General features: G+C 47.3%; 1 protein-coding gene across 4 annotated transcripts in view; it reads left to right on the top strand.

The window, feature by feature from the left end:
• The window catches only part of ME3 (malic enzyme 3), a 197069-nt gene that overhangs the window by 91484 nt on the left and 85749 nt on the right, over positions 1-19836 (top strand). The window lies entirely within an intron of this gene.

Genomic DNA, 19836 nt, shown 5'->3' with positions numbered 1-19836 from the left:
TGCTTTCTCCATTGTCCATTTCCTCCCAAGCTTAAACCTTGTCTTCACTTTCATCCTCTTGGGCTCTGAGAGATGTGCACATCCCTGGAACCCTAACATTTCCCAGCCTCTGTGTGGGGGTCCCACCTGTATGGGTGATGAGGGCTACGTTGTGGGTAGTAGGAGCATGGACTTTGAAGCCAGGCAGACTTGGCCTTGAATCCCAGTTTCCAATGACTTTTGATGATTTAGCACCCCCTCGGTCTCCTCATGTGTGAAGTGGGAGTGATGCCCATTCATGTGGCTGCTTGTGAGGATTCAGGGAGATTCCATGTGTAAAGGGCCCAGCCCTCCTGAGCGATCCGCAGCTGTGACCTTCCCAAGCCACCAGCCCCAGGCTCTGTCATCTGACTCTGAGTCACCCTCCCCAAGAGTCTAAACTGCGACCGGGTGGAAGGCAGCTCTGTCCTCTAAAGTGCCACCACACTCTCTTGTTGGACGCAGACCTGAAATGATCTGTACTTGTGCCCACCGGGCAAACCTGTTGGCAGAGACAGGGGCAGACCTAGAGGCTGTGGTGAGTGGGAGAATCGAGGGTAGGAAGTGGGCCTTGGCCTCACTGGGCAGAGACTCTGTGGAACACACCTGAAGTCAGGTTTGGATTTGGACAAAGCAGCCCTGGGCCCTGAACCAGGCTGTTGTCTTCCTTATCTGCAAACCCAGTGACATGTTTACGGGACAGTAACGGCTACCATCTATGGAATGCTTATGATGCTCGTGGCGGGCCCTCAGCTAGGTACTTCAGGTCCTTTATCCCTGAGCCCAGAGCAAAACTAAGGCTAACTTGTCTAAGACGTCACAGCTGACCAAGCGCCCATTTCCCATGCTTCTCCTGCATTCACAGTTGAGCTGTTTGTAGCCCTGGTCAAGGTGACACCTCAGAGATAAACATTTGCATGGCTGCCTTCCTGTAAGTTCCCTTGCATGACTGGCCTGCACACATGACGGACACACACACACTCTATCCCATGGTGGACAGAGCACTGGGGCTGGAGTCCAGAGGGAATGGGTCAGCTCCCCCATTAACCACATGGCCTTGGAGCTTGGCTACTCTCCCTCCCCAAGCCCAGATCACAGGGACTGTCCACCTCGTGGGCATGTCGTAAAGGTCAGATGAGCTAAATGTGTGTGAATGTGCTTTCTCCATTGCCCAGTTCCTCCCAAGCTTCAAGGGATGTGACTTTTTCATTGCTTCTTCTCCTTCATCCCAACCTCCAAAAAGGGAGTGGTTAAGGCTCATACTCACCTCCTTGGGCTTCCTGCTTCCCCGTCACTATGTCTGTTAAGCCGTTGCCTCATTTTGTTTTTGCTCCGAGGGTTATGGGTTATTGTTAAGCTGCTTTTGTTTTTGAATCCCTACATGCTTTTTATTTACTCTTTTATCCATTTTGTTTTTACATTGGAACCTTTTTATCTTCAACCCTCTCTACCCACTTCCATCACCTCTCCCCACGTACAAACATCCCCACATGCCTCTGCTTCCCAAATGCCTACTGAAGCCATTTCGAACCCTACATGGGACCAGTGGGCACCAACATCTTGACTTAAAGCCCCTCTGGAAAACAAAGACAACCTTACATCAGCAAACGTCAGAAGAGCCCCAACACCCAGGGACAGCCTTTGAGCCCATCATCACGTGGACTCCAGCCCAGCGGTCAGCGGATCGGGACCAGACGCACACACTCCCAGCGTAATTGGGAGGCAGGCAGAAAGCAAGGCTTAGTGTCATCAGACCGGTTGCCTCCTCCCCATCCTCAGGGCACCAAAGTGCTGATTCCTTGGGCCAAGCCTGCGCCCCATCCAGTTACACCAGGTTTCTCTGCCAACCTGTTTCAGCTGTGCCGCTGGAAAGGCTCCCTGGAGCAGAGCAAGGCCACGGTCTGCAGCTGGGTCTGCTTAGCGTCTCATCTGGCAGCCCTGGTGTGGTGCGTGGAGCACTGGGTGAGGAGTCGGGAGACGTAGTTTGGAGCCCTCACCCCCCGCTTCCTGGCTGACTCTGTAGGCAAGTCACTTAGCTCCTTAGTCTCAAGTCAAAGTGTGGGGTTGGACTGCGTGGCTTCTGTGATCTCTTCCAGCTCCAACCACTTAGGATCTATTAACCCAAACTCTATAACCAAGTTAGGAAGGAGATCTTTAAATGAGCCACAGTCAGTCACATTATGTAGCTGAGCCTGTTTCCCCACCTGTAAAACGAAGAGGGTCAAGTTAGAGCTGTAGCTCTCAGTGACTGCCATGCATTAAAAGCATGGGGGAGCTTTAAGGCAGAATCCCCGCGGTGGGTCCCAGTTTGCTTTCCTTTTCAAAAGCTTGCCAGGGATTCTCATGGGCAGCCCAGGCCACAAACCACTGAGCTGGGTGATCCCTACAGTTTTTCCAGCTTGGAATTTCTGTGACTTTTGGGGTGGATAACCTGCCGTCCCTATTTTCCAGGCCACCTCAGCCTGGCAGTATATCGAAGATTAAGGTCATAATATAACAGAACCTCCATCTCCAGCTCACCCCTCAGCAAGCCTAACTGTTGAAGCTGCTGCCAGCTTCCTTCGTGTCTCATTCACAGGATTAGTGGAGGGGGAGGTGGAAGGAGTCCCCCGGGTGCTTCCTTCCTCCTCCCCCAGTTTCCTCCTGAAGCCTCGGTCACTGCACCGAAGTCCTCCCTCTCCCAAACTGCACACGCCTCCCATGTCAGCAGTTGATTAGACAGGAAAATGCATCAGACTGAAGATGACCGAGCATTTGAGTGAGCACGTGACCAGCGTGGCCTGGCTCAATGTTGGAGTCCTTGTCAGGAATGTGATGGAAAAATGGGAGAAGTTCCGTAGGGAGAATTTGGCAATTAGGAAGAGAAATTAAGGCAAAAATGATGCTGTGGTTTAGACTTTAGAGTCGGGTCGTGGTAGACCAAAAGCAGATGCCAGCTATGAAGGAAGAGAAGAAAAGGAAGTAAATAAACAGATCTGTGGAGAGAGAACAGGGTAGGTAGGAGCAAGAGGAAGACGTAGATGGAGCGAGTGCCGGTCCCTAGCTTTCCACTCCAGCTCCATAAACTCTTTCCCCAGAGGTAACTTAAGTGAACGTCCACCTTAGGTCCCTCGAAGAGCCAAGCTGAAAAGGGGCTGTGAAATTAGATGGATCTGATTAGTGCCCTGATCCCCTTGTGAATTGGGTGGGTGGGGCGAACAGGTTAAACGTAGGGCATCACAGATTAGCGTGCTTTAGAATCACCCAGAGTCTCGGTAAGACGCAGATTTGAGGTGACCTGGATGTTGCTGGGGCAGGAACCACACTTTGAAAGCCACTGGATGAAAAGCTGGCAACAAGTTGCCCCCTGAAAACTTAATGGAGACCATCTGAAGGAAGCAGGAGCAGATACTTCCAGGCCCCGCTGGGCGTTGGTAGCAAAAGCTAGGAGTCATGAGACGTAAGCTTTGATCCCAGTTTTAGAGTTTTAGCAGTGTGACTGTCAGTACATCACTCCCCATCTCTGGGCCTCCATGTGCTCATCTATAAAACGAGAGAATTTTATGAGGGGATCTCGGGGGCTTCTTGCAGTTCCAACCCTTATAGTCTGTAAGTGTCGAGCAGACTAGAGCACTATGGCTATACATTTGTCTCTGAGTGTCTGGCATTGAAGGCAGGAGGATGTAAATTAGATGAAAACACATACTTTTCATTTTCTGACAAGAAAAAGCTTGCAGGCTTATCTGCAGAAGTGTCATTTTGCTGAGAGCTCTGACTCACATACGGGCCCTTCCCAGGCAGACCAGCTGGGCCATCCAGGGTCTGTCATGGGTTCTTCCGTGCTTGGGAATTGATGCTGGAAGAGAGCTAAGGAAGTGCCACGAGGAGTCCTTCCAAAGCATGAGGTGGTTCAGCACTTACTTGACACGAATGTCACATGGAGCAAGTTAAATGTGTCTGGATCCCACATCAGTGAAACACTCTGGAACAGAGAGATACAGAGGAGAGAAGGATCATTTTACTCTTGTGTCTGAATTACACTGCTTTCCATGCCTGAGGGAATTGGCTTTCTCTTTTGTAGAGGAAGTTTGAAGATTTACATTTAAAAAAAAGTGAGTTTGTACTTAACTGCCTGTGATCTGCCTGGGACCTTAGCATCCAGAAGGAGCATCCTACTGTTTAGGGAGGACCATTCCTAGGAACCCCTCAGCCATCCATGAGTTTGGGTGTGGGAGCTGCAAGTGAAGGTGGGAAAGATTGAGCTGTCCCGCAAAGATGCAGAGATTCTATTTTTCTGCTCAAGCTGGAAGAAAATGAGCTTTATTAACTAGAACAGGATGTTCTGGGTTTGACTTCCTTTAGCCAAAAGCAGATTTCCCTGGCAATTTAAACAAACTGATTTTTGTTTCTTTTTTATCTGACTCTGTCCTTTTCCTCCTTTGTCCCTGGCAATCCCAGCCATGGTGATCAAAAGAATAGGCGTGGGAGAATTTCCTTACTGAGAAGGAAATACGTACATACAGGCAGGAGTTGAGTAGACCTTTCCTCAAATAACCTTGATCTCTCATTAACCTGTAAAATGCACGACAGCTTGGGTTTGCTTATGCTAAGTTTAGTCCAAAGGGAATGGCTTCTGAAGAGATGCTGCCAACAGTGCAAATATTTTGAAAGGGTCTGGACTAGACGAAGAATAAAGGATCATTGGCGTAGAATTTCTTGAAGAAGAGTGAATTTCTGCCTTGCCAGAAAAGAACTCCATCACCAGCTGGTAGATTCCTAAAATCCACTATTATAGTCAGATCCTTGGATTGGTTCATTGCACCTACAGGAGTCCCCTCAAATTTTCCATGTGCCCTGGAGGGTTAACATTGAAAACTTTATCAATGAACTGGTTTCTTAGAGACTAATCTTAAACCAGAATTTCCTAAAACCATAGAGATTGTGGGCACCTGGGTGGCTCAAAGGGTTAAGCATCTGACTCTTGATTTTGGCTCAGGTCATGATCTCAGGGTCCTGGGATAGAGCCCTGAATCTGGCTCTGAGCTCAGCAGAGAGTCTGCTTGAGGATTTCTCTCCCTCTCCCTCCTCTGCCCATCCCCCGCCCCGCTCTCTCTCTCAAATAAATAAATAAATAAATAAATAAATAAATAAATAAATAAATCTTAAACAAAAAAAGAGAGACTGGGAGTTAGGAAGGATAGGTTTTGTGTGAATGGGAGAGGGATGGGAAGGAATAGGTCAAGAAGATTCCATCTGGGATGCTGCAGATGGAAACAAGGCTCTGGCAGGGTGCCCCCATGTTATCTCAACATTGTCCAGAGGTTACTGGAGGGGAACAAGTGAAAAAGCCAAAAGAACAAAAAATAATGTGGGTGGTGGAAGACGGACTTCTCCAGCTTGACAGCACTTATCAGATGAGCTCCTCTCCTAAACCCCAAGCTTCAGGAGGGAAATGAACTGTGGTTTGTTCTTCTCTGTGTCTCCCAAGGTGCTAAGCATAGTACCTGCAGGCACTTAACCAGAGAGAACACTTAAAGACTGTCTTCTGATTAGGTTTAACAAGCATTGATTAAGCACCATCTTTATGGTTGGCCACCATCAAATACATGGAAGATCCAAATGGAATAAGATAGTTTATTCAAGGTCTCTGACCCTGAGGAGTTCACAAGACAGCTGAGAAGAGCATCTCCAAAGCAATATAAGCCAGTTAGTAAAGTGTGGTGGGGATTGTCTAGTTTACTCTGAAAGTATGCTGGTAATTCATTGTGGTGAGAAATCTCTCCACTGAATTCTTGGTTCTTGATCTTAACCTTGAAAAACGGATTTTGATTCCCCTTGGGAAGGTGGCCCAGTACAGTCCCTGGCATGCAAAGATTTAGTGGATGAGCTCCAAGCAGGAAGAACTGCGTAAGTAAGACACGTGTCTGGAACAAGCCAGGAATCACAGACCCTCAGGACCGGGAATGCAGAAGACACCCCAGGTTGCCCCTTCCTCCTTCACAAAACCCTGGTCATGTTTTGTTTTGTTTTGTTTTGTTTGTCAGTGATCTTTCTTTCCCCAAATGGCCATGTGCTTTGAGGAAGTCTTGGTCTTTCCCAGCACCAAGCAGTGGGTCCTAAATAATCCTGGCCAATCATAGTAAAGTCCTTTGGCCAGTGACAGTTCTGGCCAAAGAGAGGGGATGGTAGTCTGCCCGAGGACTTCTGGGAAGGTGTTTCTTGTCCCAAGAGAGCTCCTTCTTCCCGGGACATTTTCATGTCTGCGTGGGACGCATGGAACTGTGATGATCATCCTACAGTCGTGAAGAAAACAGCCCAGGGACCAGGCCAGACTCAAATGGTAATGCAGGCAACCTGTGTCCTTGGTGACATTGTTGAGCCACTAAATAAACAAATCCTGGAGCTGCCTTCCCCTGGACTTCTTGTTATATGAAATGAAGTTCCTCTTTCCAGTCAGTTGAGTCAGTTTTGTGTTGCCTGCCGCTGAACGCAGTGTCCCTTCCTGAGGGGATGCTTGAGTCACCTCTGTCACATAGCAGCAGCTCATGTTGGTTTATTCAGAACTTCCGATGCACCAGGCACTCTTCTAGGTGCTTCACCCATTTAGGCCCCACGGCATCTCTCTGTGGTAAGTAATACTATTAGGCCCATTTTCATGAAAAGGGAAACTGAGGCACTGCACGTTGAAGTAACTACAAAAGGTTACACGTCTAGTACACGGGAGAGCCGCCCAGGCTCCAGAGCATACACCCTCACTGCTGCCTGCACGTCCTTCACGAGCCTCTTCCCTCTGGTGACTGAGCATGTCCGGCCGGAGGGCTCAGCAGGCCTGGCCCGCGGCCCATGCAGGCGGTGTGAGGAGCTCATGCCGCCGATGGGCTGGGGGAGGTAGGGCTGCTGTGAGGCGGAGGGCGGGGTTGGGATTCCATTAGTCCGAGATCATGGTGCACTTCCGAGTGGGGGACTGTAACAAAAGTGTTTTCCTAAAAGGATAATTCTTGAGGACTCAAGAGGAGAGGCCACAGGACACTGTTGTCTTTATGGAAGCACCAGGAGAGCAGAGGCAGAGAGGCTCCTAGATGTGGAGATGAAGGTGAGGAAGAGGACCCTGCAGCTCTCGGATGCTGGTGGATGGGGTGGTAAAGGGAGAACTGTCAGATCCGAGGGTGTCGGGGCATAATGGCGTCGTGGAAAGTTGAGATGGGCTCCAGAAATGGACGCTCAAGCTGGGTGACTACCACCACCTCCGCTGCCTTTCACTGAGTGGCCAGTATGGTGACAATCATGGTACCTTTATTGTCTCTGACTCTCACAAGCCCTGAGAGGTCGGAAGCCATGATTGTCCCCCTGTCACACAGGTTCGGAGGTCATGGGGGACTTGCCTAGAGCCATCGGGCTAGTGAGTGGCAGGGTTCAAACCCAAGTCCGTCCTATTCCAACGCCTCCCCCTCCTTCCTCATTGGAACTCCTTCTCATCCTGCATTGCTGAAACTTGGCATTTCTGAATCATGGGTCCACAAATATTCACACCCCCCGCCCCCAAACAACAGGGGCAAAGCCTACGTTCCGTAGACTGAGTGGCGTCCGAGGCAGGTGTCTGCAGGAGCCCCACGTGCGTCAGCTCGGCCCGAGTCTGCTGGGCGGTACCGTGTCACGGTGCCCTGTTAGAGCACAGCAGGGAGAGAGCCAGAGCTTGCACCTCGGCAGGTCCTGCACACCTGCACAGACAGAGCCTTTTAGGCAGGCAGCAAGGACACGCCAAACGCTTCACGGCTCCTGCCCCCATGACCCTCCTTGAGCTGGTGTCGGGATAGTAGATGACTCCAATTTTAGAAGCACAGATGTTACCTGTGTGCCACTGGCAGCCCATTCCCCAAAAATCCCAGCCAGCACTCCACTCTGGGTTCTGAGACAGGCGGAGGCACTGGCCTCTTAAGAGGACTTTGAAAAGAGTTGCCACCTCTTCAGGAAGCCGCAGCTGGAGCCCTGTCTGTGAGGAGGCGGAACTGATTAGCTCTGAAGCCAGCCTGGGCTCTGTCTGCGATGCTGTAGGTTCACCTCCCTATGCAGCTATACACAGTGAGAGGGTCCTGCAGCTGGACATCAACCAGCTCAAACAAAGGCCCAGGGGTACAAGTCAGGGGAAATGGTAGGACTAGATCTCAGGTCTAGAGATAGATGTCCCCCCATCATTTGAATCAAGCTTAATTCATAATTATTACTTATATGTATAAAGTAGTTTGAAGTTTTAGAATGAATTAACATACAGTCCCACCAGCTGCTCTGTGAAACAGGTCAGCCCCTGTCACTTGAGGAAATGGGGGATTCCTAAGGCTGACTTCCCTAGGCTGTACAAATAGTAAGAGCTAGAACTGAACTGTTTCTCTTTGCCATCCAGGACTCTTCCCACTCTGGACGGTAAGCTTGTGATGGGCAGGAGCCATGTGTGTTTAGCTCACCATTGGACACCCAGCACCCAGCACAGAGCCTGGCATATGGCCTTGTTGGATGGAAGGAAGGTGTATGGAGGATCAACAGAATAGGAGCGATGATAGAAGAAACTTGCAGTCTCATTTTCCTGATGACTTCTAATAGAATCCTAGATGAGGGGCGCCTGACTGAGGGGCTCAGTCAGCTAAGCATTTGACTCTTGGTTTTGGCTCAGGTCATGATCTCAGGGTTGTGGGATCGAACCCCCAATCATGGGTCTCCCCACTCAGCAGGGAGTCTGCTTGTCCCTCTCCCTCTGCCCCTCCCCCTATGCTCTTTCTCTCTAAATAAATAATAAATAAATCTTTAAAAAAAAAAAGAATCCTAGATGAGTGAGATTCTATTACTAATGACTCCTTAAAAACAAAGATCTTTAACTCTATTAATTTTGTTTAAAATGCTTAGTGTCTTAAAATTTAACATTAATGTAAAAGATTATTTGATTCCTTTAAGAATCTTCAGCAGGTAGCCTTCCAGGACCTGGGACAGAGTAGCGCTCAATAAGTGCCAGGCTGAGTGTTTCTGGAATTTAATAGAATGTAAAAGCTAAGCTGGGGAGATAAAAGTAATTGCAGAGTTTCTATGTTACTGGGATGATTAAAGAATAGAATTTATCCCCTTCTTTGCAAAATAACTTTATCCACCAATCTAGGCCTATCAGTTGGGAAGAAATCAAAAGCTAGAGTGGAATGTGGGGCGCCTGGGTGCCTCAGTTGGCTAAGTGTCTGCCTTTGGCTCAGGTCATGATCCGAGGGTCCCAGGATGGAGCCCTGTGTCTGGCTCCCTGCTCAGGGGGCAGCCTGCTTCTCCTTCTGCCCCTCCCCCCTTTTCGTGCTTGCACACTCTAGCGCACTCTGTCTCTAGTGTGCTCTCTCTCAAATAAATAAATAAAATCTTAAAAAAAAAAAAAAAAGAGTGGAATGCAATTATGACCTACATTTCCAGAATCTTGGGTTCCAGAGGATTAATAACCATGTCCAGTCCTCATCACAAATGCGATGCAGTAGGTTTCACTTTCTGGCCAATGCGGGCTCCCCTGCAGGAGCCAGTCAGCACTTCCTGTGTGCAGCCTGGGCAGGGATGGAGATGTCAGGTTGTCATGGTAACGTTTCTACTGACCCAAAGAACAGATGCAGCCGGAGTGAACCTCCTTTGATCAAATGGGGGTGGGAGGAACAGAGTGGTGAGGAACAGAGAAACTTTTCTCTTTCTAGACAAAGATGGTGCAGGAAATTTGAATTTGAGTAATAGTAGAACACACTTAGGTAAGGTGCTGGCTAGAATAATTGAGATAAATACGCAATTAAGTTACTCTGATTATCAGACTGGGAGGTAAAACCTCTACGGAGGCCGGTGGTTTAAGACTTCTATAAAAGTCCACTTACTACAAATTACAGCCTCCAACTTTCTTTCCCAAGATTCTGATTCACTGTGTCAGGAGTGGGGCCCAAGGATCTCCATTGTGAAATTTCCCACAGCTCATTGTCCCCCCCAGGAAGTTTATTATGAAGTACACTGGCATCATATGGACCCTATTTTCATAAACTCTGCTCTGGGTAAACACAGAGCATCAGAAATCAAGTTGGAACAGACTCAGCTGTTCTCACCTGATGGGAAAACTTAGGGAAAATAAAGGCTCTTTCCTACTTAGTCCTAATTTAAAAACAAAACAATAATAAGCTACTTTAGTTAATATAGTGCACTTTCTTTTAACCTTACATTTTGCCAAATGCTTCATTAATTGACAGAAACCAGGAGTTTTCCCTTTGTCTGATGCCCTCACCCCAGGCCTGACTCCCACCTACCCTTTAAAACCCAGCCCTGATATCTTCATCTCTTGCCACCTCCTTTGTCACTCTCCTCCCTCCCTCACGGCAGAATGTTTTGCTCCTCCATCTGTGCACAGTGGCTTCTGCTAATACTCTGTTAATGAACTTATTACATTATTATTCAGTGGTTATTTACAGATCTGCTTTATCAGGCAGGGAGGTTATCAGACCATGTGTCTTAACTCATCTCTGTGTCTGTCCTTTCCCTTTCTGTCACTCCTGGCATGGCAGTTCCCTATATTGAATGAATGAATGCATATGAGCCCCATAAAGGCAGGAATTTTTGCCTGTTTTGTTAATTGAAATAAATATCCCGAGTGCCTAGAACAGTGCTTGTTACATAGGGGGGTCTAATAAGTAATTGTTGAAATAGTTCATGAATGAGTGCTTCACCTCACACAAGCCAATAGAAAAGAAAGACTGGGGGACGCCTGGATGGCTCAGTTGTTAAGCATCTGCCTTCGGCTCAGGTCGTGATCCCAGGGTCCTGGGATCAAGCCCCGCATCGGGCTCCCTGCTCAGCGGGAAGCCTCCTTCTCCCTCTGCCTGCCACTCTCCCTGCTTGTGCGCTCTCTTTCTCTCCCTCTCTGACAAATAAAATCTGAAGGAAGGAAGGAAGGAAAAAAAAGAAAGGAAGGAAGGAAGGAAGAAAGACAGACAGACAGACTGGACCTGCTATGTTTGTCAGCATAACAGTAAAAATTATTCATAGTGTCATCAATATTATCACAGTCTCCTGAACAGATGAAGATCCCCATTAGATATTTCTGTCATCTAATAGTTTGGGGTTTTATTGCAAGCATATAGCTCATACCTACATAAATCAGATCAAGTCAGCTTTTCTTAGCCTTACTCATTACATTCTTCTACTAATAGTAAGCCCAGGATGCAAAGGATTCCCTAGGCTAGTTTACATGGAATAATAGGAAAAATAGCTTCCATGTATTGAGCACTGACCAAATGTGCCAGGCATTGTACTTTTTTCTGTATAGTTTTTCTTTTAATTGTCATATATAACTTTATTAGAAACATTTCATTATCCCTATTTTACAGATGAGGAAACTGAGGCTCAAAGGTAGTCATTTGTCAAGGTCACTGAGCTACTAGCCAGAAGACTTGAGACTGGAGTCTATGTCTGTCTGAGCCTCTGCTCTTGAGCTTCACAGTAACACTGGTGTTTTGAGTTGAGTGGATCCAGTTGGGACTTACTTCTAACCAGAGAAGTATGCATCTTTCCCCAGTCATTTCAAAGTAAATACTTTCTTGTCCTTGAACATTCATGATCTTGATTTTTCTGAGACTTCTTCCTTTAAGGACATTTATGGTTGGGAGGCTACACTCGGTCAGTAGGACAAGTCAGGTCAGATGTCTCCCCACCCCCCATCCCATTTATCCTGATGAGTGGCCCTTTCAGACATTTGGTTCCAGGCACTTAAACTGTCTCTTACATGTGCTTCCAGGGATCAGGGTCCCTGAGGTTTGTACAAATGTTTTCCCAGTGAACTTTTGTCCTCTTGAAAACTGCATTCTGTTCTCCTTTATTAAATTCCAGCTTTCATGACTAATATGCGCTGATAGCTCTAGAAACGTTTATATAATAAATGAAAGTGGGCAGAGTCTTCCGCTTACAAATTGCTTCAAGATAGGATGCAGATGCCTGCTCATAGAATTGTCTCGTAAATGCTAGCATAAAATGGATGCGAGCTTTTACAATTTCAGCTCATCCTTGGCCTAGGGGCTGATGTGTTTCAGCGGATCTTGATGGGGTTCTGAGCTCCTAGCCCATTTCTCAAAGGCCACAGAAATGTTTGACTCAGTGGGAAAAACTTTGTGTGACTACTTCTCAAACCTGCTTTGGAAAAACAAACACATAGGATGTTTTTTGCCTCCCTATCTTGCACATACCTGTAAACAAGCAGCCCACTGGCAGGGCCTCTGAGTCAGAGGAATAGCAATTTCAGACTCTCAGGTTTGATGATTATTTGCTTGGATAAATCAGAAGTTCATGTTAGAACAGAGTCATGTTCCAAAACGCATACTGCCCAGAGACCCAGATTAACTAGCGTGCTTCTAGACGGCAGGAAGATGTTTGTTTGTTTTGTAAAGTGGAGGCATGTGTGGGTCTGTGCCATGTTCACGACCATAAAAGAAAGTGAAGAGTGTTAAGTGTGACTTCTCAGGAAAAGGGGGCCCTGAAGCCTCTGTGATTATTATTTTTGGAGGAGTAAATATTTCAGTAGAAAAAGAAACTCCTTTGTACCAACTCTGAGTTTTCTTGGCACATTTTAATATTTTCAAGTAACAGCTGAAACCACATTAACCTTCCCTGTTCTAATTGGAAGCATCTGTGAATTGTAAAATTAGAATTTTTCGATTCTGCACTGATTTGCTGTTTGGACAGGGGTGTCCGTTTCAGCTGAAATTTCCATCTATGGGATGGTTTTATTTTTCCCTCCTGATTATAAATTGTCCAGTCAGCCAATGATGTGATGGAGATACGAGGCACTCTTCATCAGCTTTTCCATGTATGCGTGTTTTTTAAATGAAAACCACACTTTCTTCTTCAGCTATTTGTACACCTTATCAGGATCCTTTTGATTCAAAGAGAACAGATGGAGAAGTTCCCCCAATCCTTGGAATGTGACTCGAACAATTTTCTCCTGCCAAAAAGCATTCATAATCAATGACACCCAAGCAATATCTGAGATTTGCAAATTCTGGGGAGAAAATACAGAAAAATAATTAGAAAGTTACTCCTGTTTTTTTCTGCTAATAGAAGCCTGTATCCTAAGGGGCTTTGTGTTTTACAAATATCTCCTCAAACCAATGAGAGACCTGAGGGCACAGTGCCTTCTCGCCCACTTGCCTGTACTACTTAGGCTACTCGGCTCTGGGGTCCTACCTCGTCTCACCCAGCCTCAGTATTCTCATGTGTGAGTGGGAACCACACCTGCCTCCCAGATCTGCGGCTATGAGTAAAGGCTGTAGCATCTGTAAAATGTGCCCAGTGGGAGTGTCTGAGTCCGTTCAGTCGGCTATCACAAAATACCACAGACTGGGTGGCTGTAAACCACAGAAACTTCTTTCTCATGGTGCTGGAGGCTGGAAGCGTGAGATCAGAGTGCTGGCCTAGTTGGGTGAGGGCTCTCCTGGGTGGCAGATTTCTCCTTATCCTCACATGGCAAAAGGAGCCCAGGAGGCTTCTCCAGGACCTCTTCTAAGACACTAATCCCTTTTCTGAGGGCTCCATCCTCATGACCTCATCACCTCCCAGAGGCCCCACCTCCTAATACCATACAATGGGCACTAGGATTTCAACATATGAATGTAGGGGAGGGGGGACACATTCTGAGCATAGCAGGAGCTAAATAAATTTTGGCTTTTTTTCTTTCCTACTTTCTACACACGGTGACGGAGGTAAAAATGATGAGTTACCTGAGGCCAAGGATCAGACTTGCCAGGAGGCAAGACCAGCCTGAGGTTGGTGGGTCTACCACTGTTAAAGCTTCATCCTTTGTCTGGGTTCAACACCATCTCTGCAGCGTGTGGCACAGAGGATGCTGTCGACCTTTCCTGAAGGTTGAGAGAGCAAAAGACTGGGTGATTATAGCCACTTCACAGGTGCTCTGTGTCTTTCGCCAGGTTAAAATTAATGACATCACAGAAAAAGGATTCAAAATGAAGGCACCAGAGAGATAAGCTTGACTTTGCATAGTAGACACCCCACAAGTGTCTTTGAGTATTGAATTTAATAGACTGGACCTGCAGAGCAGTACGTTTTTGAAAGTGAAAAGGAAAACAAATAATAATTGTGCCAAGACACAGGCAAACCAGAATACGTAGTCAACCTGTCTATGAACCATGGTTCAAAATTCAGCGTCTCTTGGAGGGGAGTTGATATTCATTCCTTTGGTAAATATTTGTTAGGTTCCAACTTAAGATTTACTTGAGAGACTACTTTGCCAGCAACATTGTATTATTTTATTTAATGCGCACACAAACTCAGTAAGATGATTTAATTATTAAATTAATGATTAATTAGAGTTCCGTTTAAATAATAAGCAACTAATACTGAGGTTAAGTAATTTGCCAAAGTTGCCCAGCAAGTAAGGGTTGGTTAGAGCTGGGATTTGAACTGGGGTCTGTCTAGCTCCAAATCTGTGCTCTTGCTGCTATTCCATGGATTTCTTTCTTCCTCCTCCTCCTCCTCTTCCTCCTCCTCCTTCTTCTTCTTCTTCTCCTTTCTTATGCTATAAAAATTTATGAAAACTCCATCTTGGTTTTATCATGTGTTTTTATTACTCAGTTTCTCCTTTTGTACCTACTTGTTATGAACTACAGAATTGGTGTCACCAATTCATTGTCTTTTCTCATGTCTTTGCGTCCTTGCAGATAACAACTTGGAAAGTGCAGAGCTTGCTAGATTATGTTGTGGAATTCTAGATTTTTAGAGGTTATCTCATCTACCTTCTACATTTTTCAGAGGGGGAAACAGACTCAGAGAGGTCTGGTAATTTCCTCGAATTCACAAAGCTAGATAGAGTAGTGGAAACACTAGCACCCTTGTCCTGGCCGCTCCAGTCCCACCTTCAGGGAAGGAGAGAAAGGAAGAGATCATCTTTTTGGAAATCCCTTTCTGAAGGGGATAAAGTGTCCATAGGGCTGTATTAGGGGACCCGTGGAAATCAGTGGAAATGGTGGATTTGGTCTCTGCCCTTCTGAGGCTTCAAGTCTGCTTGGGGAAAATCATCCCACAGCAGCAAGAGGGAGGAAAATGGGGCAGTGGAGCCAAAGGGCCCTAGACTGGGGGCTCCAGGCCCAGCCCTGCAGCTCTCTCTCAGCTCTCTCTCAGCTGTCCTGGGCCTGCTTGTTCTGTGGTTCTTCCCATCTTCTAGCAATGTCTCAGTTATACCCCAGTGTACTTTTTTTTCCTGGTCTGCCTCCATCAGAAAACCCCACTGGATCAGAGGTAAGGTCTCATCCATCCTTGTTTCCCATGTGCCCAGCACAATGCGTGGTGCAAAGTAGAATGCATGGAGCCCGTGAAGGGGCAAGGCAGTTGTTAACCTCCAGCACAAGAGATCCAGGAAGCCCAGCCCACTCCAAGGTCCCCCTGAAGGAGTCACAGGGACAGGTGTCTCGGTCCTCACCTTTATGTCTAACTCCAAGGACAGGAACACTCCACATCACTTGTCATCTGGGAGGATCAGGAGGAAAGGGGGCCTCCACGGGGCTTTGTAACATCCCACCTAGAGGGAGACAGAATGCAAACAGGATGTGCTGTTCAAAGTATAGGAAATTAGCTAGGGTTGGTCAGTGGGTTAAAATAATCAAAATGTTCCTCAAGATAGAAAATAAAAACAAAGAAGGATCGTGAGCGGCCTACCACGAACTGATCCCTTACTTCAGCCACACTCCCTGAGGACAGTTGACAGAAGCAGGGAAGAATATGATTTTTGAGTTCCTCCCAGGCAGGGCCGGCTTCCTCACCTTGGCCTCAGGCTGGGCTGCTGCTGGGCTGCAGAGGCCTCGGGACTTCTCAGACCTACCTCTGCCGCTGTGCTGCTGGACCCTACCTGTAGCTTCTTGCTCTATTTCAGAGGATGGCTCTCCTTCCTGCCCAAAACGTGTCTGTCCTGGCAAAAACGTGTGCGCTGGTGGTTTCGTGGCAACAGGGAGCCTTTGTTCCAGAGGTGAACGTGTCCGCCCCTCCTCCTGAGCCTGGCCTCGGTGGTTTGCCTAATGTCACGAGCCCTTTTTAATTAAGTCCTCCTTTTGTGGTGGACTTGGTGCCAAGAAACCTAAATGAATGTTGTCTATTGGAGTGGATTTTGCTAGGCCCCCCCACCCCGTTCTATTTTAGGAAACTTCTGAGGGTCACTCCTCTGCAGGCAGAGATAAGGGTTAAGAGTCTTTTTCTCAAGAAATAACATTCTCCTAAGTGAACGTTATCTTGGCTTTTCTTTCTCTTCCGTCTCACTGAATTCTAACATTCCAGAGGATTTTTCTGGCTCCTGATGGAAACTGGAGATAGTGATGTAATTGACAGGCCTTTGTTGGATGGAGGAAACTTCACCTGCACTTGCCCTTGCAGCATGCCAACAGACTCGAGCTCTCAGGGCTGTACAGGGAAGGAGTCGTGGTCGCCACCGCTCGTGGCTCCTGCGCGGAAGCTGGCGTGTTGGTACATTCGCTTCCTAAAGCTGCTGTAATAAAATAGCACCAACGGGGGCCTTAGAACAACAGGAATTTCTTGTCTCAGAGTTCTGGAGGCCAGAAGTGTGAAATAAAGGTGTCGACAGAGCTGTGCGTGCTCTGAAATCTATAGGGGAGGACCCTTCCTTGCCTCTTCCACCTCCCATTGTTTGCCAGCGACCCTTGACATCCCTTGGCTCATAGATGCATCAGTGCAGTCTCTCCTCGATCACCCTGGTCATTTTCTCCTTGGGTGTCCCACCTCTTGTTATGAGGACACTAGTCACGTTGGATCAGGGTCCTCCTGTGACCTCAACTTAATGATGGCTGCCAGCACCCTATTTCCAAATAAGGTCACAAGTACCGTGGCTTAGGATTTCCATATATCTTGTGGGGGAAACACAAGTCAACCTATAACTATTGGCTTGGAGTTTTTCTCACCTGGAAAATACCTGACTATGTTCTCAGCTTTTAGCCTAAGTCATCAATATCAGCTGCCACTGACAGAGTACTTCTCACAGGCCAAGCACTCTGCAGTGCACCTTTACAAATTACTTCATTTAATCCTCACAGAAGGACTTTGAGGCAGGTATTACTATCTGCCCCGTTTATAACTGAGAAAATAAAGGCCGAGAGCTGCCTCATTTCGGCATCCACATTCTGAGCCACTCAGCATACCCAACTTTCTTGCTTTTGGGGTACCTATTGGGTGCCTGGTGCTGTGCTAGGCCTGGGGCTGGGGGGTGGGGGACAGCAGTGAGTGAGACAGATGTTGTCCTGACCACAGAGAACATTCAGTCCAGTGGAAGGAGATACACATTAAAGACATGATTTCCCAAATGACAGGTACTAACTCGCACTGCCATAGCGCCATTTCCAGACAGGAATTCTTTTTCTCGGCTGTCACTGTCCGAGATCCATTGTAGGAACAGGACTGCTGAGACCAAGAGCACTGAGAAGTCCCGAAGAGCAGGAGGGCCCTCACCTCTGCTCAACCAGAGCTCCGACATTTTGTCTTACCTCATGGGCATCTCGGAGAGGTTTTGTTGAACGAGTGTACCCTGACTGGGTTACACTGCAGAACAAACAACCCTAAAAATCTCGACCCTTAAAGCAAACCGTATTCTGTGCTGCTGCATCATGTCCGTTGTGGGTCAGCTGGGCCTTGTTCTTTCTGTCTTCCTCCCTCCGGGACCGGGCTCCTGAAGTGGCCTCATCTGGAACTGTACAGGTTGGCGTGGCGAGGGGAAAGAGAAGATAGTGACTCACACCCTGGCCCTGAAACATTTGCACCCCAAGGTGTCATGTAAACTCTGTTGCAGGGTGAACAGCCTGTCACAAATATGCCTGTCAGGCCACATGCTGTTAAGTACAGAGAGCTAGTGTTCAATGCAGTTTTGTTACACATCAATCCATTCCCTTCCCCATCTGCACATTCATCCCAAAGCTCCTGCAGGAGGGGGTCGCCCCGCTTCTCTGGCCACTCCTTCTTAGCTCGGCCAGTGGGTCCTGCTGTCCCGGCATCAGCTAAGAGAAAATCTGGGTTCTGTTTCTAGAAACTGAAGTCAGAAAGTCCAAATTGGTGAGTCATAAATCAGGGGGACAGTGATCAATGTTCACTAACTGTTCTCAGCAGGGGTCCCCCTTAAACAGCAAACCTCCCAAGTCCATGTATAATATAATGTTAAGTATAGATAATTTATTTACTCATAACTTTTCAAGAATAGGCTGTATGTTATGTAGAGCAGGGCATGTATTCAGATAAGCCCCGGATTCCAGAGGTTGGCAGCTGGCCATATTCACTATAGGTATTTTTTCTTCTCTCAATTCCAAAATTGTTTCCTTGAAGTAAACAGGAAAAACTTGGGGAAGTCATCAATAGCCAAAGTTATTTCTGTTTTTTTCCTGTTCCACTGAATGACTATTAGCAGCGAGAGAGTCCCCGGAGTGCCTCTGTCCTAGTGCCTCTGTCTTTGCCCCACCAGGCATGGTGAAGGACACTCCGTGCCAACTACTCAGAGGAGTCATTAGCCTTGATGAATGTTCGGGTTACATTAGCTCACCGCAGGATGTTCAGCGCCTTGGGATCCCCCAGGGCAGCCTATAACTCACTCAAAAGCTGGAAATGCCTCTGCGTCTCAGCCCAAGTCTTCCTGGAGCTTCCCACCTTCCTGCCTCCTGTCGTGCCTCGGAGCAGGATGATGACATCACACCAGCTGTCAAAGGCAATGCTCTACAGGGCATCACTCATTTCGGGGGGTTCTGGCTCCTTCTCAAGGAAAGAAGATTGAAGCAGACCCAGCTGTGGACTCAGACAGCTCCTTGACACCTAAGTGATGGCCCCATTCATCCATCAAGGACCACCAGGAAACCAGAGAGACTGGCCTGCTCCTGGAGAGCTTCACATTAGCCCCCTCTCAGATGCTCCCTGCTGGACAAAGTCAGACGAACACCAAGATTCACATGTCCATAGGGCTTTCCAGTGTGCAGAGTTTTTGTGAACTTGCCTTGTTTCATCCTCAGTCACTCCATTATGGAGAAGCCATTGTTCCCATTTCAGTGAAGAGGAAACTAAGGCACAGAGAGTTGAAGTGACTTGCCCCAAATCACACACTAAAGGAGCCACATTTCTGGGATCCACGATACCTGTGCTTTGATCTCACCTCCACTTTCACATCTGTAGTTCTTAATTTCCTCTGTGGAATGGTGGTGGTGCCCATCTGATAGTCTTGCGTGAGAATTAAGGTTACGTACATAAAGGGCCTAACAGCATTCCTGGAACAGAGATATTCAAAAAAGCCTACCGGATGGATGGATGGATGGATGGATGGACAGATAAGTGAATGAGTGAACGAATGGTGAATGAGCGAGTGAATGAATGAATATTGCCCATTTGTGCCCTGGTTTTCCTTTCAGTTTACCCTTGATATCAATCTCATTGAATACTAACTCTTGCAGGGAACATGGAAAACTTTTAGTCCCGACTGTGTATCACCTCAGTGTTTTGCCCACACTTAGTGACCCACATAATGAAAGATTTTCCACCAAACTTTATGACTGTCTTCTTGTTTCACCAAATGCACATATAATCGCCAATTGTGGCTCCTCACAAACATGCACACTGACTTGGAATAATTCTAGTTAAAATATAAATTCATAATTAGCTACTAACATCCACTGAGCATTTACTATGAGCCAGGTGCTTCACTGGCATTTTGCCAGCGTTTGAACCCAGGCAGTGTGACTCCTGAGTCTGGACTCAACCACTACACTAGCCCAGCAACACTAAGAGCTGTCTGTTGTTCAGGGCTTACTATATGCCAGC

Source organism: Phoca vitulina, unplaced genomic scaffold (genome assembly GCF_004348235.1).
Source record: "Phoca vitulina isolate PV1807 unplaced genomic scaffold, GSC_HSeal_1.0 scaffold74, whole genome shotgun sequence".
Lineage (NCBI taxonomy): Eukaryota > Metazoa > Chordata > Mammalia > Carnivora > Phocidae > Phoca > Phoca vitulina.
Note: the sequence above shows the minus strand (reverse complement) of the source record. Positions and strands in the feature narration are given on the sequence as shown.